Source organism: Rutidosis leptorrhynchoides, chromosome 4 (genome assembly GCF_046630445.1).
Source record: "Rutidosis leptorrhynchoides isolate AG116_Rl617_1_P2 chromosome 4, CSIRO_AGI_Rlap_v1, whole genome shotgun sequence".
In the NCBI taxonomy this organism is placed as follows: domain Eukaryota; kingdom Viridiplantae; phylum Streptophyta; class Magnoliopsida; order Asterales; family Asteraceae; genus Rutidosis; species Rutidosis leptorrhynchoides.
In genome coordinates, this window is record NC_092336.1 from 40,863,695 (window position 1) to 40,889,010 (window position 25,316).

The 25,316-nt window shown below is 36.8% G+C and overlaps 1 pseudogene; it reads left to right on the plus strand.

Moving 5' to 3' along the window:
• Positions 1–346: 346 nt before the first annotated feature.
• On the plus strand, positions 347–25,150 carry LOC139840576 (putative RING-H2 finger protein ATL21B; annotated as a pseudogene).
• The last annotated feature ends 166 nt before the right edge of the window (positions 25,151–25,316 follow it).

A 25,316-nucleotide genomic window follows, 5' to 3' on the forward strand; every position in this document is an offset into this window, starting at 1 on the left:
TATGTTAATATTACCGGTAACCGTTTTCCTTTAGAGTATGATATCGGGTTGGAAAACTAATTTTTTATCTCACGACCGAAACCACCTATTCGATTAATCGAGAGTAAAGGGGTAAGACAAAGTAGTAAAGTAATTGTTGACCAAATCATGTGGCTACCAAATACGAAGTCCAGTTGGCCGTTGCATCTTCCAACTTTTTTTAATCAAAAAAATACTGCAATATTACGGAGTATAAATCCTTTCATTTTTCATATATTTTGCTCTCAAAAACATAATAAAAATAAATGTCTATAAATTTATAGTGGGGATAAATGAGTAAATAATCAACGCTAAATGCGTACAACAAATGTTTTGTCAAAACACGTTATTGCAAAAACGTTATGACAAAAACATTGAGAATCGCAGCAACGCGCGGGCTTCCGAATCTAGTTCAATAAATAAATGCAGACTTATTTTGTATAGTTCTTTTAATCGAGTTAAGGAAGAATTTTAGTTGATGTGGTTTAGACCATTTTGTAAAACTTGGGAAATTGAAGGTAGAATTTGTAAGACTAAAAAGCAGTGATGGTGAAACTACTTGTTTTGGTTCTTCTAATGGTAAGTTTGTTACAATTTGTAATGTTTGTACATATTTAGAGCACAATGTTACTTGAGTTGTCGATTCAGAATTTCAGACGAGAGCTTAATCATAGGCAGGTGTATGATATTAATATGCATAATCGGGATTGTATGGTACACAACAAATAAATTGATCCACCAGTTGCCACAAGACCAAAATTTTAGGGTTAAAGCCAAAAATAGGCTACAAACTTACACAAATATACCGATGTCGCCCACAAACTCATTTCCGTCCTACTGTCGCCTACAAACTTTCAAAAAGTGTTCCAATGTAAACAAAAACTTTCAAAAAGTGTACCAATGTAAACAAAAATGACTTGCTACCGCCTAAACCGGTCAAAATTGACACGTATCGTTCGTGGATTGGATCTTAATTCTTAAAAAAAAAAAAAAAAAAAAAATTCAGGTCAAAATTACGGAGTAGTATGTAACAGGTCAAAACGTCAAAATGTTGATATTAACACATTTTTTCAAAGTTTGTAGGCGACAGTAGGACGGAAATGAGTTTGTGGGCGACATCGGTACATTTGTGTAAGTTTGTAGCCTATTTTTGACTTTAACCCAAAATTTTATTCTCACGGGACCAAAAAAACACGAGAAAAAAAGAAGAAAAAAAAGGGAACATTACTAAGATGACAACTTTACCCTTAACATTTTAGTAACTTATTTATGTTGCATATTATACACTTAACTACTTAAGGGTAATATAAAATAATTTAAATCAGTTATCTCATCTACAAAATGAACAATTAGATTGAGACATTAGGAAAATGGAAAGACAGAAAACTGATTTGAGGGTACCAACTATTCACTACCTATATATACGAAGTATTTGGGAGTATATATTAACGAAAACAAGATAGGAATAAAAACCTGCGTGGTTGACTAGTCAGATTTGAAGACTAGCCCGTCAAGAATACGTTCAAGACGGTCAAAGTCGTTCAACGGGTCAAACTTGGTCAGCTGCGGACTAAATGACTAATCCCTACAAGGCACGGCCAACAGTCACCCAACTAGCGACATTTACAAACTTGTATATATTACATAAAGAAGTTTTTAAGATGCTGCAGTACAGCAGTTTACATGATTAGGGTCAAACATCAAAGTATTGCAACAAGTGTACTACAAATCATTTAAATAGGAACGTTAATCAAAGCTGAAGATAGTTATTGCATATCATGTCAAATGCATCACACAAAGTTCATCATATAACAACACACAACGACATACATTCAACTATTTGGAAGACTGTCTTAAGCTTCATAGAGCAACAATATAACAGAAACTAGACAACTTGTACTACGATCATCCTCAATATAGCAACAGTAACAAAATGTTGCAGCATACCATTGTACTATTTACTTGCTTATAAAGTCCTTAACCAACATAACGATAAGAGATTGAAGAGCAACATAGGAAGAGAAGCGAAAAACGCGCTTGAGGATGGTGTAAAGGGTCCCTGACTTGTTAGTAAAACTAACACAGGTATCAACACACAGAACCACCATTAGCAAGATAGATAATAGAGAACTGCACACAAAGGAGGTCATCAAGAAGGGATAGTCCGTAACTGGAGTTTCTTCTCTACCTTGATACCTCAGTCGAAGAGCGCACACCAACATAAGACACTGAGGGATAACAAACAAGGAAAGATTGAGTTCGGAGTCAATCTCAGCACTAACATTAGCATTCTTAATCCTGATATAAAACACAAAGGACAAAATTAGAATACAAAGACAATTAAATTGTTGGCATATTAAAATTGTGGCATTATACTGAATCCATATAATATAATAAACACAAATAAATAATCAACTATTTGATTTGATATAATAGAACATTTGTGAATATCTAATTCGTGCAAGCAAAAGGACAGCATAAGAAATATATAAATTGAGATTTATAATGACCCATAAGTCGATAAGCTACAATTGATAAAATATAAAAGTGAAAGTTAAGATAATAACAATATACTAACAATAAACATAACATTTTACAGAATTACAAATAACAACGATACAAAAAACTTACTGAAGAGTAGATTCATTGGTGGCAGAAAGCACAACTGATCCTCCGCTACTTTTTACAGCATTCGAATCACCCGCCATCGACCGGAATTTCAAAACCCTAATTTTGACTTTTCAATGGACTCCTCTGACGTGTTGGTAAAAACTACGAAGTAGCGGATGAAGTAATTGCTCTACGAGCCTTCTTTTATTTTTATTTGCTCCCCTACACTTCTATTTAAGAAACATCTAGCCTATATTCGTATCCTCAGCTTTTAGTTATTACAATTTTACCCCAAATACTAATTATTTATTGACCAAATCTAACAAAACCTGTAACAGAAAGTTATTACAACTTTATCTTTTATTTTACCCTTTTCGTTTAACTTATCGAGCATTATAGAAAATTCATGTTTTCTGTCACAAACAACAGATGTGTAACTATTATTTTTGTTTTATATTTACATACTTCACATATTTTTTAACGGCAGTTAAGATTCAGGAAATGTTGCAGCGATTAGGAGTCGAACCCGAACTTCCCATATAGAAAGACATGTCACTACCACTAAGCCAACTCCATTGCGCTTTTTGAAATTATTATATCAAGTAATACATAATTTAATATCATTTAATCTCTAGACATATTGGGAGTATTATTTTTTTTTATAACTGGATTTCTGATCGGCATGTTCAAACAAAAACAATAACATGTATACCATATAATCACGAAGACTTTTATATTATATATAATTCTACAATTTTGTAAGTTCAATCACATGTAAATACTGGTATAATATATTTAATGTTATAATCAAATAATTTGTAAAACTCAAAATATAATAAAATGATCACATGTAAGAACTAAGGATGAGCATTGGTATCTGAATACCGAAGCCGAACCAGAACCGTTCCGGTCCTGTACAGCTCTGAGTCCTTTCATTATAATGAACACAATCAAATAACTAACTATATGCTAGAGCAACAAGGAACATTTAACTGGTGCAATCAAAATAACAGCATAAGCAATACATAAACTGAGATCAAATATACATATGTATCTGTCTATATATCAATACATAATACAAATACTCTACCAACACTAACAATGGAGTACATAAGATTATACAGATAACAATAGATACAGAAAACTCACAATGGAGTAGATTCATCTTTAAGAGTATTCGCAACCGCTCCGCCACTACTTTTTACCGCGTTCGAACCGCCCTCCATCGATCGAGTTTTTAAAACCCTAATTTTGACTTTGAGAGAGAATAGACTCCTTTGATCTTGTGGTAAAAACAAAATACTACTGATTACTGAAAGCTAATTACTCGTTTTATATATTTGCCCCTCCTTTTTTATATATTTGCCCCTCCTTACCCTTCAATTTAGTACTCTACCCGATACTTGTATCCCCGGCTTTTATCTATTACAATTTTACCCCAATAAATATTTTTTGCTAAATACCCTTTCATTTATCAAACATACAAATTTTTTTTTTTTTTTTTTTTTTGGGCGAAAGAAAGGATTTTATTATAAAACATGATAACTTCATCAAAACAATAAAGGCTACCGGTTAGAAGTACAATATGAAATCATGAAAATACAAAGAAGGATTACAACTTAAGAAATCCTATTAAACAAAGTACAAACGGATTTTGCTCCCATATATAAGCTTGTAAACCGTGCACTAAGATGTGATTAGACGCCCATAAGAAAACCTTTAATTTGATGTTCCGAACAACTATGGAACGGCATGTAAATTTACCATTGAAGATAATATCATTTCTAGCCATCCAAATGGCCCAAATAGTAGCGGGCCCGATCATCTTTCAAAAATTTCGATGCCTTGATACCCATTCCATAATACCAATCAAAAAAGAAATCGACAATCGACCTCGGCATGACCCAACGAATGTTCCACCAACGAAATAAATCCGACCAAATGCTCGGAGACTATTTGCAATGAAGTAACAAGTGTTCGATGGTTTCTACTTCGACCATACACCAAACACATAACGTAGATTGATTAGAAGAAAAAATGCTTCTTCGTGCTAGAACGTCTTTAACGGGAATCCTCTTTTTAATAGCGAGCCAATGAAAAACTATAATCTTGAAATGAACGTTATTACCCCAAATTACCTTGGGCTCTATTCCGGAGCTGTTATTTGGAGAGAAAGGAATTGATTTGGAATGAAATCAAAATCACAATTGCGTTCCCAAGTTTTGACAGAAAAGAAATGGAAGAGAATGGATGAGTATTTTACTCTTCATTTTTTCCTTCCAAATTGAAATGATTTGAAATCCCTCCCCTTCATTCCCCTTCCTTTCATTTCATTTCCTTTATAAAAAAATTAGGGAACAGACCCTTAGGCTACATGGGCGGTTCAATATTACTCGATTGCACAAGAATTTTTATAGCATCCGTAACAGAAAATGGTTTGTTTGGGCTTGTGGCCCATGTAAGATGATCCGCAACAGCATCATTTAATCGAAATTTAGACAACAAATAGTTCAGCTCCTGTGCTTTAAATAAATTGAAATTGGACCGTGGGAGGTTTAAATGTAAATTCCATCCCAACTGTGAGTCGATTTCAACAACCGTTTGACACATTGGAATTTTTGTTGGCAAATGAAGAACAAAGAAGGAAATTCGTCTTTCAAGATACTCCCATCGGCCTAAGAATCATACCAAAATAAAATACTTGCCTCGTCCCCTGATTTCCACTTCCAAAATATTAGGACCAACAATACCTTGAGCGAATTCAATCTTTTAAAGATTGATCAAATCTCTCCAAATAAGAGAGTTGTAAATTTTGTAATGAAGACACTTTATTCATTATTTTACCACGAAACAAAGGACCGAACGAGGTAACAACGATGGATTTCCATAAAAAAAAAAAAATTGTTGGAGTTTAAACGAGCCCACCACTTAGCAAGCATTGCGAGGTTTTTATAACCGGAGAGGAGTTATACCCAAGCCACCGAGATCTTTAGGTAAACAAACTGATTCCCATTTGACCAAACACGTTTTCTCTTTAAGGCAATCGCCACCCCAAAGAAAATTCCTGCCATACCTTTCAAGTTGTTATATAATGGCCAACAGAGCTTTGTAAATGGACATATAGTGAAGAGGCAAATTGGAAATGACCACGTTTATCATAACGAGTCTCCCCCCGAAAGAGAGACATCTACCTTTCCACCCGGCTGACTGATTAATGGTAAGTTGCATGGTGGTAAATATGGGCTGAGTGAATGTTGGTTTTATGGTTCATAAAAATGGTTCAAAGGCTACTTTTAAAATAGTTGTCTTTAATAATAGTTTCATATGGAGTTTGGAGCTAGCTGGTCTTGGTATTTACAAAACTGGTGTCAAGATAGGCTGTGTGTCAGTTTGGAGGTTTTTTTTATCAAAGATGTTGTAAAATCGCTGATGCTGCTGTTTTTGATCAAGTGCACCATTACAAATTACAAATCAAGTATATAAAGCACATATATGTTTTGGATCATTCTAAAGCATGAATTCTAACTCACTCAATCAACAGGTGCCAATTCTGACCCATTCATTCAATCAAACATATAGAACTGGGTACAAGAATTTACAAGAGCATACAAGTATTTACAGCATAATAGAACTTATAGAACTGATTACAAGGATTTACAAAAACAACTGCATACAAGCATTGACAACATAATAGCATTTATTTATATTCCATTCGCTTAGTTACCAATTCAAAACATTCAAGTAAAAATTCAAATCATAAAAATAAAAATTCAAACCATTCAAATAACAGATCAAACTAAACCATTCAAACAATTCAAAACAAATAAAAATCCAAACCATTCAAATAATAGACCAAAATCAACTTCATTCCAGTATCCAAGCTCTCTTGTTCATCAAAATCAACTTCATTCTTATTGTTGCAAACTGTTATTGTTGAAATTTATACACAATACAAACATACCTCAATTGGGCACTATAAAATTAGGGTTAAAATACACACAACGAGCTAGGTACAAGTACTTGTTTCCCAATGGTTTCGTTAACGTGTCTGGCCAGCGTGAATCACTTGATAATTGCTATACATTGTGGATTGATTCCTAAAGGGGAAACACTGAAGAAGTGGCATGACATAGTTTATATATAGTAAAACTACTCGTATTATTATTTATATAACCTAGTCGAACTCAAGCAGATTCAGACTTAGAATGAGTCGAGCTCAGGCCGATTTGAACTTTAAACACGTCAGCTCGAACCCAGTCAATCTCAGCTCGTTTAGACCCACCACCACCACCACCAAAATACACAAGCAATCACCTATACTTTCAATAAGGTCTCAATAAAATGACAGTTCTTTGTAACCAACTCTTCACTACCTATATATAAAGGAAAGAAGATGTGACATAAATACACAGGTGTATATGTTCTGTAGTACACTAGTTTGCATGACAAGGGTCCAACATCAAAGTTTCACAACAAGTGTTTATCAGCTTATATAGTTATCACATAACACGTAAAAAGCATTAAACAACATCCATCATATAACGACACGCAATGACATATATACATTATCCAATATTTGGAAGGCTACATAGAAAAACGGTACGATAGAAACTAGACAACATTGCATTACGATCATCAACAAGGTAAAAAACTTCTCTTTGCTTAACAAACTATTACATATCTGAGTAGCACCCAAATGTTGCAAAGGAGTTCACCAACGGAAAAGTTCAGCAAGTTCAGCAAGTTGACCATCTTTGATCAAAATAACATCAAGCCAGAGATGAGCAGCATATGAAGACAAGCGCCAGACGCGCATGGTGTAAAGGGCCCCTGATTTGCTAGTAAATATTGTCACATAGTGATCAACAAATAGAAGCACGGCTGTCAAACCAAATACCATAAAGGAGCACACAAAGGAGATCATCGAGAAGGCATGCGCTTCATATAGACTTTCCTTCTTACCTTGATAATTCAGATGAATAACGCTCAGCAACATAGCATACTGTGTGAGAAGAAGCAAGCAATCATAAAAGAGTTCGAGATGATTGTCAACCCTAACATTTGCGTTCTTAATCCTGCAATGAATGATTAAACACAAGCAACTAAATTAGAATATGAATCCAATTGAATTATTGGCATATTAAAATCGTGAAATTAATGTAATCCTTTCACTATAATGAACACAAACAAAAGATAAACTATAAGCAAGAGCAACTGAGTCTGTGAATAGCAGAGTACAGCATAATCAATACACAACTTCAGATTCATTAAGTACCATAAGTTGATAAGATACAATTGAAAACATATTGATCCTAAGTCCGCAGGAGGATTAGAAACAAGTGCGAAGTGTTGATTGTGAGTGGAGTTAGATTGATTGATGTTTAATAATCTATAATTTGACTATATATATATATATATAACAACATATCGATGAAATTAAACAAATACGACATCATCATCATCAATAAGCATATATAATATCCAATAAACACAACGAAACTACAAGACATCCAGACTCATAAACCCTAATTTTACAGCAGATATAGATAACTCACATAGGTGCAGATTCATTTGTAACGGATTTTGTAACCACTCCGCCGCTACTTTTTACAGCAGCATCCGAATCGCCCTCCATTTGATCGGATTTTACAAAACCCTAATTTTTTTTACTTTGAGAGAGAGAGAGAGAGAATAGACTTGTTTGATGTTGTGGTAAAAACAGAATACTGAAATGTGATATTCTACCAGCAGAATTCTTTTTATTTTTTTGCTCCCTTACCCTTCAATTTAAACATCTGGCAATACTTGTATCCTCAGCTTTTATTTATTACAACTTTACCCCAATACTAATTATTTGTTTATGAAATATACTCGTAACAAACCTTTTAAGAGAAATTTAGTTTACTCTTTTATATATAGATTTTTTATTTAATTTTATTTCACCCTTTTCGTTTTTATCAGCGTACACTAAAAGCATTAGGATTAGAGACACTGAAATTAATGTCGAATTTTAGTGTCCTCTAAGTCCATGAAATTTAAAACTGAAACCAAAAGTGAGGAAATGGTTCAATGTCTAATTTCAGTATCTAATTATTACTTAATTCATTTTTTAATACTTTTATTTATTATTTAATTTATTTTGAATAACAAATTATATTTTCAGAAAACTTACACGATTTAAAAAAAAAAGGGTGCCGAAATCGGAGATACGTGTAAAAAGATATTACGTTTCAAAGTTTTACAACAAACTTATTACAAGGCTCCCAAGCCCAAGTCGCAAGGCTCGCAAGACATCTTGCGGCTTTCAAAGGCATTTTGGCAAGTTTGCTTTTTCGAAAGCGAATTGTTATAGTTCGTTTGAATTGGGCGTTTTGATCAATAGCGCAAAATAATATCCTTTAATCTTTTCTTTAGACATACTAGACATATTTCTGTTTTGATATAACTGGATTTTCGATCGGCATTTTCAAACAAAAACAATAAAATATATACCATGTTGTTAGAAACAGGGTATGTAAAGAGATAATCCGGATATTTCTAGAATCGTGAAACACTTTTCTAATTGAATATTCCGACCCTCCTTGTCTCGGGTTACACGAAATTTCAATTGGGATAAGACTAGAAATGCAAATAGTTTCCAGACAAGAAGAATGCGATTTATATGTATAGATTTGTGTGTTCGTTCTGTATGAAATTGAATAATAATGAAAGCAGTTTTTCCAAAACTGATTATATAAAACAGTTTAGGCGGTTAACAAATGAATGGTTATGACGGTTGAAAAAGGAGCGGGAAAAACGTTTTATTTAAACGTTTCATTAAAACGTATCACTCAAAACGTTTTTGTTTCGGGGCAGCGCTGCCCCCTCACCTGGGAGCGGGGCCCCAGCCAGAGGCTCTGCCCCTTGGACCCCGCCAGGGGCGCTGCCCCTTGGACCCCGCAAGGGGGCGCAGCCCCCTTGACCCCCGCCATTACCGTGCGCCAGTGTCTAGTTCACTCTTATGGGCGTGCACTCCGCACTCACCGAAACCATGTTAAGTATCACTAGTCAACTCCTGCTTTCTAGTAAATCACAATCAGCTAAAATGTTAGTTGGATGACACTAAAATCACCAACAATTCCCCCCCATTTTAGTGTAATGCTTGATTTACTAAATGACCTCAATAAACAGACAAACCAATGCATAAATGAAAATGTTTCAGAAATTAAATTTTCATCTTAGTATATTACATCATCCAGAATTCGAGAATCGGGGTGTTTCAGAAATTAAACCCTTCAACCCATATGAAAACGAGAGAGTAATACACACATCAGTTTCTTACACTAATCTAATACACACTTGACACTTTTATAAGCCATGTGTCCCTATCCTTCAGTGAACATATCGGTAGCTAAGTCCAAAGCTCCCTTGAAGCGGTAAAACTTCATGCTCACATAGGTAGTTCTTTTACATCTTGCACCTGCATATGCAATTTTTCAAAAGAACTATTAAGAAGATAAACTTCAACCTACCTCAACTTGCAGTCTAAACACATACCTTGGGATCAGTATAATTATGTGTTTCAATCTTCAGAAAGTAAGCTTTCCACATTGAAATTCAGCTTCTAGCGTTTTACTAGAAGGGAATCGGGTGTCTTACTTTGAAAGATTTCGGTGGACTTCAATCCCACTCCAATAGCCGACTTGTGCACTAAGTCTCGGGCTAATGCTTTGGTTAGATGATCCGCTAAGTTTTCTTGAGATCTCACAAAATCCACGGATATCACACCATTCATGATCAACTCACGAATCATACCATGTCTAAGACCTAAGTGTCGCGACTTTCCATTGTACATATGACTATATGCCTTAGACACGGTAGACGAACTGTCACAATGGACTGAGATATGAGATATCGGCTTTGGCCACAAAGGAATCTCATAAATCAGATTTCTCAACCACTCAGCCTCTTTACCAGCTGCTGCCAAAGCAACAAATTCTGACTCCATAGTCGAATTTGTAATGCACGTTTGCTTCTTCGAAGCCCACGATATAGCACCTCCTCCAAGTAGGAATACCCAACCTGTCGTAGATGAATGATCTTCGACGTTGGTAATCCAACTTGCATCCGAATAACCTTCTATAACCGAAGGAAATCCTGAATAAGTAATACCATAATCCATGGTACCTCGCAAATACTTGAATACTCTAATTATAGCATGCCAATGAAGAGTAGTGGGATTACTAATAAATCTACTCAACTTTCCCACGGCATAAGCAATATCGGGTCGTGTGCTAGTCATAGCATACATTAAACATCCAATAGCTCGAGAGTATTCAAGTGGTGACACAGCCTTGCCCTCATTGGGCACTAACTTCACACTCGGATCAACGGGAGTATTAACAGGTGAACAGTTATCAACTTCAAACCTTTTAAGTATCTTCTCAATATAATGAGATTGCGTAATCGAGATACTCCTCTCACCACGCTTGATCCTTATTCCAAGAATCACATCAGCTACTCCCATATCTTTCATGGCAAACTGTGATGACAAAAACTTCTTTGTTCGATCAACTTGATCTTGGTCAGTACCAAAGATCAACATGTCATCAACATACAAGCAAATGATCACACCTTTTCCAGATGGATCAAATTTGCTATACACACATTTGTCAGATTGGTTTAGTTGAAAACCATTGGACAATACCACATCATCAAACTTTTGATGCCACTGCTTCGGGGCTTGTTTCTGTAGCGACCCCGACAAATCGTCAAGTGACGGCGTCGGCTACGTGGGTCCCATTACCTGATTATAAGTCTTTAAGATAACGTTTGACCAAAATATGTCGCCTTCATTTCAAAATAAGGATTGTTTCAAAGTTTACAAGAATTGTTCAACCAAAAGTTAAGTTACAATGTTATAAGTACGATTGAAATCTAGGCGACACGGTTTAAAGTAAAGTCAAAAGACGCTCCATGAAATGCATGTATACTCGACATCGGATGCAAGTATCAAATAGTGAGCGGAAGCATGTATCACATATCGTGCAAGACCTGAGAAAAACATAGAAATCTGTCAACGAAAACGTTGGTGAAATCATAGGTTTAGTAAGTATTAAACGTTGTTTTTGAACCACAAGATTTTGTATTTCCATAACGTAGATTATCCAAATCATTTGCATTCCAAAAGTGTTGTTATACGCGAGCACTCAATTATCAAAACTTAACCAACGTTACCCCATCACACAGTGCTAGAACCCACACTAAAACACAAAAATATATTTCATCCGCATAACGGTAGCGAACCGTCCGAATGAGGGTTTGTTAAACCCGTATGGCCACACAATATAAGTTCTCGCTTACACCCTGCAAGTGTAACTAATGATAATCGAATTGAGGCATTTTTGTTCTAACTCGCACGTGGAATGTTTGTTTTCACACTTGTGTTCAAAACATAAAAGTAAGTAGTACAAGATGTAACAAAGTACATGTTTTCTCAGCCCACGATTTAAAAGTATAAAAGTTGTTGAAAAGGTGGGACTATGATCTCACCTCGAGTGCACGAGTATAAATGTACTTCACAAAGTAAACGTGTGCATGAAAGTTGCTTAGCCTTGACCTAAACAAGTAAGTTGTATCAATTAACCGGTTACGACACAAGGTCGGGTGAAATGTGTTCAATTAGTCCTATGGCTCGTTACGACTCGATTAAGTATAGCATGTGAATCACGTTGTCAAGTTTCATACAAGAAACAAGTATAAAAGCATGTTAGAATGATTGTATAAAAGTTTGGTTAAGTTTGACTAAAAGTCAAACTTGGTCAAAGTCAACGAAAAAGTCAACGCGTTCGGGTCGGGTCCCGGACAAATTTTCTATGCTAATTATTCATATACAAGTATATTAAAACAAGTTTCATGTGAATCGGAGGTCGGTAACTAGTCAAACATTTCGCGTGAATTGGGACCAAGAGGTCAGAATCTGTACAGCATAATCTGCGCGCCGCGCGGGTAAGGGGCGCGCCGCGCCACCCCCTGTACAGACATTTCTGGTCAGTTTTTCAAAGTATGCACGAACCAAACATCAAACATTCACCATTTATGATCCGCAAACAACCAAAACATGTATCTTATATCCTCGGAAAGGTATTTTGACGAGCAATACAACTAACCACATATCATCTAGCAATTCAACACTTACAACAACCCAAAACCGCATTAAACGTTCATAATCAAAGTTTCAAGTTCTAAAAACGCATTTCATGATTCGGGCAACCAATTTACATGTATGATATGCCGTTTCGAAGGTAATCAAACACACATTGCAACCAAACACTTATCAACAACAATTCATAGCATTTGATGCACCAAAAGTTCATATAAAGCTTATCAAACCCTAATCCAAAATCACCAAAATCACTAATCAAGTTTATGAAGTTTTACAAATCAACCTACACATCAAAACGAAGCTAATGATACTAGTAACACTTTTAAAACATGCACTTTAACAATCTAACAACATTTGATCATCCAAAATCAAGGATTAAGCAAGCAATTTTCATATTCAAGCTAGTTACACCAAAAACAACAAATCGAGCATACAAATTACATACGCGACATCACAATGAGCCATAGACACTAATTAACAACATTTCAAGTCAAAAACACGAATTTAGAGAAATCTAGAGTTTTAGAAATGTTACCCAAACTTGATGATATTGGTATCAAAATGTAGAGGATGAAGAGAGGATCACGAAAATGTAATTTGTTTTGATGTTTGCTTCTCCAATCGGATTTAGATGATGATTGAATGAATTTGGAATTTGGGTGTGTTCTTGCTAGAGAGAAAGAGAGAGAGAGGGAGATGGTTGAATGGTGGTGATTGGGGTGGACTAGGTGACCTAGTCAACTAGTTTGCCCCGTGTCAATTTTAGTCCCTCGAGTTTGTAGTCGGGTGCGGAAAATACCTAAACGGAATATTTTAAAACGCGTATTAACGGAAGATATTAAAATCCGATAACGAGAAATTTAGAATGTTAGCTAACGGAGGTTACGAATCTAGATACGAGGAATATTATCTAAAAAGAAAAAGACGGCGTTAAAAATAATTTAACGGAAAAATGCGGGATGTTACATTATCCACACCTCAAAAGAAATTTCGTCCCGAAATTTAGTTGGAAGTAATAGTCGATGTCTCTTACTCGAGACCTAGTGTAGTAACTCTACGAATGATTGAAGGTACTTTCTTAGACATTCCACGAATCCGGATAGTCGGGGTGTTACGTTGTATTAGGGCTTGGTTTTACGATCCACAAGTTCAGCCGGTTTTTCCTATGAGGAGGAGTTTGTCATCAATAGTTGGTGCATCTAGAAGGATTGCACGTTCCTGTTCCGCAGGACACGTTTCTAAGTTTGTTACACGAAATGTAGGGTAAACGGAAACTTAATTGAGTCGGCCGTTCTAAATGGTAGGAAGCGGCTCCAATACGCCCCAAGGTTTCAAAAGGTTCAATATTGCGGATATAACCTTTCTCGATTTCCCAAAATGGATTACACCTTTCCAAGGTGCGGTTTCTCAATATCACGCGGTTACACACTGGAATTTGTGAGGTTTTCATCTAAGTTTGGTATAACTCTTCTGGCGACTACGGATCGTCTCGAGCCCTCCTCGGATTTGAATGATTTCAATTGTTGTTTCTTGATGGAGTTCAGATTTCGGTGGTTGATGCTTTGGTTAAATGAACAGGGGTATGACATTAGCGGTCATATAGGGTTTCGGAAAGTGCGCGTGAACACACGAGTGGTAACTACTGTTGTAAGAGTGATCTACTAAAGGTGACAATACGAGTTTGTGACATGTCTTTCCAAGACGTAAATCGTTCGTTTGCTCGGTTCGTCGGTTTGTGGGTGGTACGCGGTACTCATGTCTAAACGGGTCTCCAAGGTTTCTTGTAAAACTAGAAGTGAAACGAGTATTTCGATACGGAATAATTGACAAAGATACGCCGTGTTGGAATAGAATCTCTTAAGATACGTTTGAACAAGTTAGTTAGGGTTCGAAATATGTTCGTTAGGACTATTCATCCTCGTGGCGAATACTTAGGTAATATGAGGAATTTCTTTAAACGGAAATGCGAGCGATAAAGATAGGAGTGAAATGAGGACTAAGAATAGGATGAGCTTGCATCTCGAGGTTGCCATAACGTGCCTCTAGTTGTCAAAAGTTGAAGTCTGAAAGAGAAACGAGGTAGTACACGTAGTTGTATAGTTCGGGGTTGAATAATAGTTGACCGATTATCAGAAACACAAGGGTGTTAAGTCAAAGAAGAGTGAAGTATCGTTGGATTGTGTGTTATCTTAAATTCCAGTAATATCAGACGGTGATGGTGAAATAACAGAGGTATGTAGTGTGGTACGTGATGACGAGAAGTTTGATCGGATCCACAATTTAGTATTCGAATTCTTCGTGTAAAATAACGAATTTTAGTTTTTTTTTTTTTTTTTTTTTTTTTTTTTTTTTTTTTTTTTGAGTCGAGAGAGTATGCCTTTCGGCGTTCAAATAGAAATATTTCCATGTTCGAGTTCCATCTGTTGCTATACGATTTTAACTAGAAATGTTGGTGTGAAGAATCACGCTCAAGGTGCGAACACGGAGATGTTTAAAGTTTTCCTTAGCGAGTTAACGAGTTTAAAAGTCGTGTAACACGAGAAAAGTCAGAAATGAATCTTCGGTAATAACAGACGAGATCTAAGATTTTTTTTTTTTTTTTTTTTTTTTTTTACGAATACAAGTCCGAGTTGGTAGAGTTTCCTGATTACATGTGGCTTGATTTCGAGATTGATTGTAATGCCTTGACCATTAACATCATGGTCTAGAAAATTGGACTTCGTTCAACAGAAATTCTCACTCGGAGAATTTGGTATAGAGTTGCTCTTTTCTCAAAAGTTCGAGCGTAAGATGGTGATGTTGTTCGTTTTCCTTCTTTACTTAAATAAGTTAAGATGTCATCCATAAATACGATAACAGATTTGTCTAGATAAGTTGCATACGTGGTTTAGGAGGTTCATGAATACGGACGGAGTCCTAAATAAATCAAACGGTACTAAGAGGGATTTACAACTAACGTTGCGAGCTCGGAAAATGGCTTAGGAGACATCGTCTCCCTTAACCCCCAATTGATGATAACCAGAACGGAGGTCGATTTGGAATACACGGGATCCACGTAAATAATCATGAGGTAATGGATACGAGGAAGAGAGTATTGGTTTCCAACCGAAAGTTACTTAGTTCACAATAATCTATACATAAATGTAGGGCAACAATTTCTCCTTAATGAATAGGTTTTGAGTTCCTTAGTTCTATAGGTGTCGAGTCCAATTTCTTAACACATATCCTCCGATAAAATTTATAGGCACACAATATTTTCCGTCGGTCACTTAAATCGTCTAAGTAGTATCTGGGGGTAAGAGGTGGAATATAAAGAGCACGAGTCAAATCCTTGGTTATAAAACGTCTAACGGTACTCGAATCGAATAAGTATGAAATATACGGTTTGTTGTGAAGAAACGTACCCGTGACTAGTCCATCATCGTCTCGGGCATCCTAGGTGTCGATGTTGTAAGTTCAACGGCGCGCGTTGGTTTTTGCTTTATTCTTTGGGCATTCATTCCTAAAATGACCCGATTGGCCACATTTGTAGCAAATACTCGGCTTTGGTGCGCCGGGCCCCTTTTGAGTGACGGGGGCGGTACTTCCACAATACTTGGCAATATGACCACTACCTTGGCACCGATGGCAAATTAGCTTGCCACATTCACCAAAATGATGCTTGTGGCATTTGTTGCAAAAAGGTCGTGTCCCGGCATAACTTTTCTTGCCGACGGGGGTGAGAGGTTCCTTGGAAAAGTTGTTGTTGTAGTTACTCGATTGGGGGGCTTCCCATTTTCTTTTGTTGTCACCCGACTCATCCTCGGCTTTAGGTGCCGGCACTTCAATCTCGTCTACCGTTTCGATCAATTGACGGGCCATATTCAGGGCCTCTTGGTGATTACTGGGTTTGGATGACATTACTCCTTGTTTGATGCTCTTGGGAAGACCATCCATGTAAAGTTCAACCCTTAGAGGTTCGGGGGTCACGAGGTTTGGGCACATCAAGGATAGCTCAGAAAATCGTTGATTATATGCCTTTAGGTCATTCCCGACCGCTTTTAAAGTTCTTAGTTCGTGTTCGAGCTTACGGGTCTCTTCGCGCGGGAAGTATTCGGTGATCATCTTTTTCTTTAAGTCGGCCCATGAGAGTGTGTGGGCTTCATCGATACCCACCGACAGCACATACGTATTCCACCATGTGAGGGCGATACCGGCAAAAGTGTGGGTGGAATATTTGACTTTGTCTTGGTCCCGACAACCGCTTATGCTAAAAACGGCTTCTGTTTGCTCAAACCATCGGGTGAGCACAACCGGTCCTCCGGTCCCATCGAAGGTGTGAGGTTTGCACCCCATGAAAGTTTTGTAGGAGCAACCCTCGTTTGAATTACCGGCTCCATGGTTGTTGTGGTTGTTATTGATGTCGGAGGAGATACTAGCCATAGCCGCACCTATGGCGGTGGCTATCATGCGTTGAAAAGCTTGTTCGGAAGTTTCATTACGTGGTCCGCGACGGGGAAGCATTGTTCCTTCAAGACACAAGAATATCGTTGATTAGTATTCTCAATAATACTAATCATGATAGGGAATGATGATGTAGAGAAAATTTTCCTTGACTCGCCTTAAATTCTTTATGTCATAATGTCGGAACGTCCATGTGAATCACCGTAATATAATCCCGGAAATTATATTACCCTGATTCTCATGTGCATTTAACATTACTTCATAAAGTCAAGGTAGCGCATCAACAAAATTTATCAACTCAAGATTAAGATCGAATACGAGTTAGATATGATAGAAGAGTTCGAGTATAAATGCACAAATAGTCAAGTAATTCCTACTTCAGTCTATATGCCGGTTGTAGTCTAGATTCACCTATGTACCCTATGACTCGGGGTGAACACAAATGAACTCTAAATCCCTACAACCAAGGCTCTGATACCACTTGTAGCGACCCCGACAAATCGTCAAGTGACGGCGTCGGCTACGTGGGTCCCATTACCTGATTATAAGTCTTTAAGATAACGTTTGACCAAAATATGTCGCCTTCATTTCAAAATAAGGATTGTTTCAAAGTTTACAAGAATTGTTCAACCAAAAGTTAAGTTACAATGTTATAAGTACGATTGAAATCTAGGCGACACGGTTTAAAGTAAAGTCAAAAGACGCTCCATGAAATGCATGTATACTCGACATCGGATGCAAGTATCAAATAGTGAGCGGAAGCATGTATCACATATCGTGCAAGACCTGAGAAAAACATAGAAATCTGTCAACGAAAACGTTGGTGAAATCATAGGTTTAGTAAGTATTAAACGTTGTTTTTGAACCACAAGATTTTGTATTTCCATAACGTAGATTATCCAAATCATTTGCATTCCAAAAGTGTTGTTATACGCGAGCACTCAATTATCAAAACTTAACCAACGTTACCCCATCACACAGTGCTAGAACCCACACTAAAACACAAAAATATATTTCATCCGCATAACGGTAGCGAACCGTCCGAATGAGTGTTTGTTAAACCCGTATGGCCACACAATATAAGTTCTCGCTTACACCCTGCAAGTGTAACTAATGATAATCGAATTGAGGCATTTTTGTTCTAACTCGCACGTGGAATGTTTGTTTTCACACTTGTGTTCAAAACATAAAAGTAAGTAGTACAAGATGTAACAAAGTACATGTTTTCTCAGCCCACGATTTAAAAGTATAAAAGTTGTTGAAAAGGTGGGACTATGATCTCACCTCGAGTGCACGAGTATAAATGTACTTCACAAAGTAAACGTGTGCATGAAAGTTGTTTAGCCTTGACCTAAACAAGTAAGTTGTATCAATTAACCGGTTACGACACAAGGTCGGGTGAAATGTGTTCAATTAGTCCTATGGCTCGTTACGACTCGATTAAGTATAGCATGTGAATCACGTTGTCAAGTTTCATACAAGAAACAAGTATAAAAGCATGTTAGAATGATTGTATAAAAGTTTGGTTAAGTTTGACTAAAAGTCAAACTTGGTCAAAGTCAACGAAAAAGTCAACGCGTTCGGGTCGGGTCCCGGACAAATTTTCTATGCTAATTATTCATATACAAGTATATTAAAACTGTTTTCATGTGAATCGGAGGTCGGTAACTAGTCAAACATTTCGCGTGAATTGGGACCAAGAGGTCAGAATCTGTACAGCATAATCTGCGCGCCGCGCGGGTAAAGGGCGCGCCGCGCCACCCCCTGTACAGACATTTCTGGTCAGTTTTTCAAAGTATGCACGAACCAAACATCAAACATTCACCATTTATGATCCGCAAACAACCAAAACATGTATCTTATATCCTCGGAAAGGTATTTTGACGAGCAATACAACTAACCACATATCATCTAGCAATTCAACACTTACAACAACCCAAAACCGCATTAAACGTTCATAATCAAAGTTTCAAGTTCTAAAAACGCATTTCATGATTCGGGCAACCAATTTACATGTATGATATGCCGTTTCGAAGGTAATCAAACACACATTGCAACCAAACACTTATCAACAACAATTCATAGCATTTGATGCACCAAAAGTTCATATAAAGCTTATCAAACCCTAATCCAAAATCACCAAAATCACTAATCAAGTTTATGAAGTTTTACAAATCAACCTACACATCAAAACGAAGCTAATGATACTAGTAACACTTTTAAAACATGCACTTTAACAATCTAACAACATTTGATCATCCAAAATCAAAGATTAAGCAAGCAATTTTCATATTCAAGCTAGTTACACCAAAAACAACAAATCGAGCATACAAATTACATACGCGACATCACAATGAGCCATAGACACTAATTAACAACATTTCAAGTCAAAAACACGAATTTAGAGAAATCTAGAGTTTTAGAAATGTTACCCAAACTTGATGATATTGGTATCAAAATGTAGAGGATGAAGAGAGGATCACGAAAATGTAATTTGTTTTGATGTTTGCTTCTCCAATCGGATTTAGATGATGATTGAATGAATTTGGAATTTGGGTGTGTTCTTGCTAGAGAGAAAGAGAGAGAGAGGGAGATGGTTGAATGGTGGTGATTGGGGTGGACTAGGTGACCTAGTCAACTAGTTTGCCCCGTGTCAATTTTAGTCCCTCGAGTTTGTAGTCGGGTGCGGAAAATACCTAAACGGAATATTTTAAAACGCGTATTAACGGAAGATATTAAAATCCGATAACGAGAAATTTAGAATGTTAGCTAACGGAGGTTACGAATCTAGATACGAGGAATATTATCTAAAAAGAAAAAGACGGCGTTAAAAATAATTTAACGGAAAAATGCGGGATGTTACAGTTTCAGCCCATACAATGATTTAATCAACTTGCACACTTTATTCTCTTGTCCGGGAATAACAAATCCTTCCGGTTGTTTCATATACACTTCCTCCTCCAAATCACCATTTAAGAATGCTGTTTTGACATCCATTTGATGGATCACTAGGTCATGAATCGCAGCAAGTGATATCAGTAACCTAATAGTAGTGATACGAGCAACCGGAGCATAGGTATCAAAATAATCAATACCTTCCTTTTGTCTAAAGCCTTGGATCACCAATCTAGCTTTAAACTTGTCAATTGTACCATCGACTTTCATCTTCCTTTTGAAGATCCATTTGTTACCCAAAGGTTTACACCCAGGTGGCAAATCAGTCAACTCCCAAGTATTATTTTCCAAAATAGAGTCCATCTCATCGCGAATTGCTTCCTTCCAGAAAGCGACATCACGAGACCTCATAGCCTCATCAAAGGTTCTAGGATCCTCTTCTATACTATAACAGTAAGAAAATTGAGATTGAGCACGATCTCTAGATCCTTCAACTAAGAAAAGTTGAAAATCAGAACCATAAGATTTGGGCGTCCTAATTCTAGTGCCCCTACGAGGTTCGGGTGTTACACTAGGAATTTCCTCCACGTGTTCTTCTTGAACAGTCTCATGTGAATGAGAGATAACATCCTTTGGTCTAGGAATCGATGTAAAACGAGACTCGTCAAAGATCGCGTCTCTTGATTCTATAACGGTATTAACCGAAACAGAATCATTAGGTTCTATCACAAAGAACCTATAGGCCTTGGAATGCTCAGCATATCCAATAAAAATACAATCAATACCTCTTTCACCCAAAGTCTTCCTTTTGGGTTCGGGTAGTCTCACAACAGCTCGACATCCCCAAACTCGTAAGTAATGCAAGCTTGGTCGTTTCTTATACCAACGCTCATAAGGAGTAGTCTTACCCCTCTTGTTAGGAACCCTATTCAAGATATAACAAGCCGTTAACATGGCTTCTCCCCAAAACCCCTCACTCAAACCAGAGTAGGACATCATGGAGTTAACCATTTCTTTGAGAGCTCTATTTTTCCTCTCAGCCACACCATTTTGCTGTGGTGTATAAGGAGCTGTAGTTTGATGTATGATCCCCACGAACTGAAAATATACCGGATCATAATACTCACCACCTCTATCAGTACGCAATGTCTTAATTAAACCATTTAGTTGCAATTCTACTTCAGTTTTATAGATCTTAAAATTGTCTAATGCTTCATCTTTAGTATGCAAAAGATAAACATAGCAATACCTAGACGCATCATCTATAAATGTGATCACATACTTCTTATTACCTAATGAAGGTGTAGCATGGAAATCACATAAATCACTATGAATTAGTTCTAAAGGCAAAGAAGTCCTGTTTATTTCTTTAAATGGAGTCTTAGTGATTTTGTTCAACATGCAAGTTTTACATTTTTCCAAATTCATATCAAAATTAGGAATCAAATCATCTTTAGACATTTCATACATTCTTTTATAATGTACATGTCCTAAACGTGCATGCCATAAACAGGATTCATTTGCATTAGAACTAATCATACAGGCAGAATTAACAACATTAGGGATATTCTTAAGATTCAACATAAACATACTATTATTATAGTAACCAAATCCTACAAACATACCACCCTTCGACAAGATATACTTGTCGGATTCGAACACTTGTTTATAACCACACTTATTTAATATAGGATTGGAAATCAGATTCTTTCTCAACCCGGGTACATACACAACATTACTTAAAGTAATAGTTTTTCCAGAACTAAAATCTAAAACAACATCCCCACGACCAAGAATAGGAGTGACTGATTCGTTGCCCATGTACAACACATCATTATCTGGTTTGAAAGTCTTGAACCAGCAACGATCTTTACAAGCATGACATGTGGCACCAGAATCAATCCACCAAGCAACGTTATCATCCTGCACATAAAATGCCTCAGAAATATGTGATACATAATTCTGAACAGAATTTAGATTAAAATCAGAATTCTGACCTTGGTTAGAAACGTGGTCCTTAGACCCATTTCCCGAACCAGACGTGCTTGCACCACCCGTATTCTTATTAGAAGAACATTCTTTCTTGAAATGGCCGTATTTTCCACACTTCCAACAAGCCTTTTTATCCTTCTTGTTGGAATCATTGTTCTTTCCATTAAACTTACGTTTCTTTTCATTGGACCGTTTGTTGTTCTTTTTGTTCTCACGGTTACCATCTTCTATCATATTGACAGATGATGATGCCGCTTCTTTACCCTTTCCCTTACCACTTTCTTCAACCCGTATTGCTTCCTCAATACGTAAGTGGCCTCCCAATTCAGTCAAAGACATTTCTTCCTTTTTGTGTTTTAAAGTGTTTTTAAAAACTTGCCACGAAGGGGGCAGTTTGTCAATAATACATGGCACCGAGATAGATTCGTCCATTTTCAAATTATGTTGTGACATCTGTCCCAAAATTCTTTGAATTTCATGGAACTGTTCCATCACAGGCCTTGAATCTATCATCTTATAATTATTAAAATTACTGACAAGAAACTTCTTACTAGAAGCGTCTTCTGCCATGTATTTTGATTCAAGTGACTCCCATAATCCCTTTGCAGATTCAGCAGTTTGATAAACATCAAAGAGAGTATCAGACATACCGTTAAGAATATGGCCGCGACATATGTAGTCATCATTTTCCCACTTTGCTCGTTTCCTGTATTGCTCCAAGGTTTCATCTTCAACCTCTTCTGGCATGGGGGTAGACAGTACATAAACAACCTTCAAAGTTGTGAGAAGAAAGTGCATCTTCTTCTGCCAGCGCCTGAAATCAATACCATCAAACTTGTCCAACTTTGCAAACTTTGCAGTCATCTCCTTCACCGATTCTCCACTCATGATTATCAACGAAAATATTCAATTAGTTTGTTAGAAACAGGGTATGTAAAGAGATAATCCGGATATTTCTAGAATCGTGAAACACTTTCCTAATTGAATATTCCGACCCTCCTTGTCTCGGGTTACACGAAATTTCAATTGGGATAAGACTAGAAATGCAAATCGTTTCCAGACAAGAAGAATGCGATTTATGTGTATAGATTTGTGTGTTCGTTCTGTATGAAATTGAATAATAATGAAAGCAGTTTTTCCAAAACTGATTATATAAAACAGTTTAGGCGGTTAACAAATGAATGGTTATGACGGTTGGAAAAGGAGCGGGAAAAACGTTTTATTTAAACGTTTCATTAAAACGTATCACTCAAAACGTTTTTGTTTCGGGGCAGCGCTGCCCCCTCGACCCCTGCCCGCTCACCTGGGAGCGGGGCCCCAGCCAGGGGCTCTGCTCCTTGGACCCCGCCAGGGGCGCTGCTCCTTGGACCCCGCCAGGGGCGCTGCCCCTTGGACCCCGCAAGGGGGCGCTGCCCCCTTGACCCCCGCCATTACCGTGCGCCAGTGTCTAGTTCACTCTTATGGGCGTGCACTCCGCACTCACCGAACCCATGTTAAGTATCACTAGTCAACTCCTGCTTTCTAGTAAATCACAATCAGCTAAAATGTTAGTTGGATGACACTAAAATCACCAACAATGTAATCGCGAAAACTTAAATCAAGTATAAAATTTTACAATTTTGTAAGTTCAATCACATGTAAATACTGATATAAATTAATAAATGTCAATCAAATAATTTATAAAACTCAAAATATAGTAAAATAACACACTTAAGAACTAAGGATGAGTATTTGTATCTAAATACCGAAACCAAACCAAAATCGTTCCGGCCCTGTACTAAATCGGTACCCACCAAATATAAGCGATATGGTATTAGGTTTTATGTATATGTGAATTCGGTACTTAATGGTATGGTACCGGTATTTACCGGTTTTGGTACCGAGCTAGGAGGTTTAGTAAAATCTTTTTATACCATGTTTAACGTTATATTTGGTCAATAACTTAGGGTAAAAAGCAATTACATCTATGAAAAGCAATTACATATGTTTCGTTTAGGAATGAGCTTCACATCTATGAAAAACAATTACATATGTTTCCTTTGGCAGTTGTGACATCACATTAAGAATCATGCAGCTTTCAATATTAGTGCAGTCATATTTAGCAATTCATTACAAAATTTAATTTGGTACCAACATGCAGTAGAGTCTTTTACCGTATCGGTACCGGAGACGTACAAGTACCGATTATATTGGTACGGTATTTGGCACTCACCTTAGGGTAAAAAGGTAAAACGGGGGTACCAACCAGTTCAGTACCACGCTCATCCCTACTAAGAACTATTGATTGCATATATGAGAGAACCGTGAGAAGCATATAGAAAAGAAAAGAAAAAGTGTGGGTAGTATTAGTTAACTTTGGGCAGCTTTCGTATATCCACACATATTCACAAACCCTAATTTTCATCATTTACAAATTTCTTATCTTCTAAATCACGCATCCTTACAAATTCCTCCAATTGCGGCCAACAGTTACCTTGTGTTCATCACTTCCACAAACTGTTTCTCAATTCACCGCTCATCAGCTCAGTTTAAGAAACCTAATTTCAATGTTTTGTTTGTTGTTCATTATTGAGTTTTCCTAAGTAGGCATTCAAACAAGTGCTAAGAACGGATTGATCATAGGCATTGGTGCATCGATATTAACATGCATAATCGGGTCTTTAATCATCAACCAACACCAAAACATCGATGTATTCTCTGTATATATATTTCCATTCTCCACGACCACAATCCTCTCCAGGCCTAAGTTCATCCACAATCGAGTCTTACAAGAAAACAGTACTTGGGGAGAGTCATTGAGCACCGTAAGGAAAATGATACATGTGAAATATGTCTTTCAAAATATAAACCTAGGGAGGCATTAGAAACAATTCCTGAAGGGAACCATTATTTTCATTTGGATTGTACAAATAAGTAAATAAGTGGCTTAAGTTGAATGCAACTTGCAGATTGTGTAGAAACACACCTGAAAAGTTCATATATGGTTACACTTTAATCTTCTTTAGCAACTTGCTCCACCGGTCAATAAAAGTAGATTTAAATATATAAAACGGATAAAAGGATAATATTTTCTCTATTCAAATTACCAGGAGAAGGATGGGGAAGTGTTTTTTACTCTAACCGTATTATGGTATAACCGGGTCATCTATGACCATTTAATAGTATTTTCCTTACCATCCAAGATATACCACCCTAAGATATATTTAAGATATAA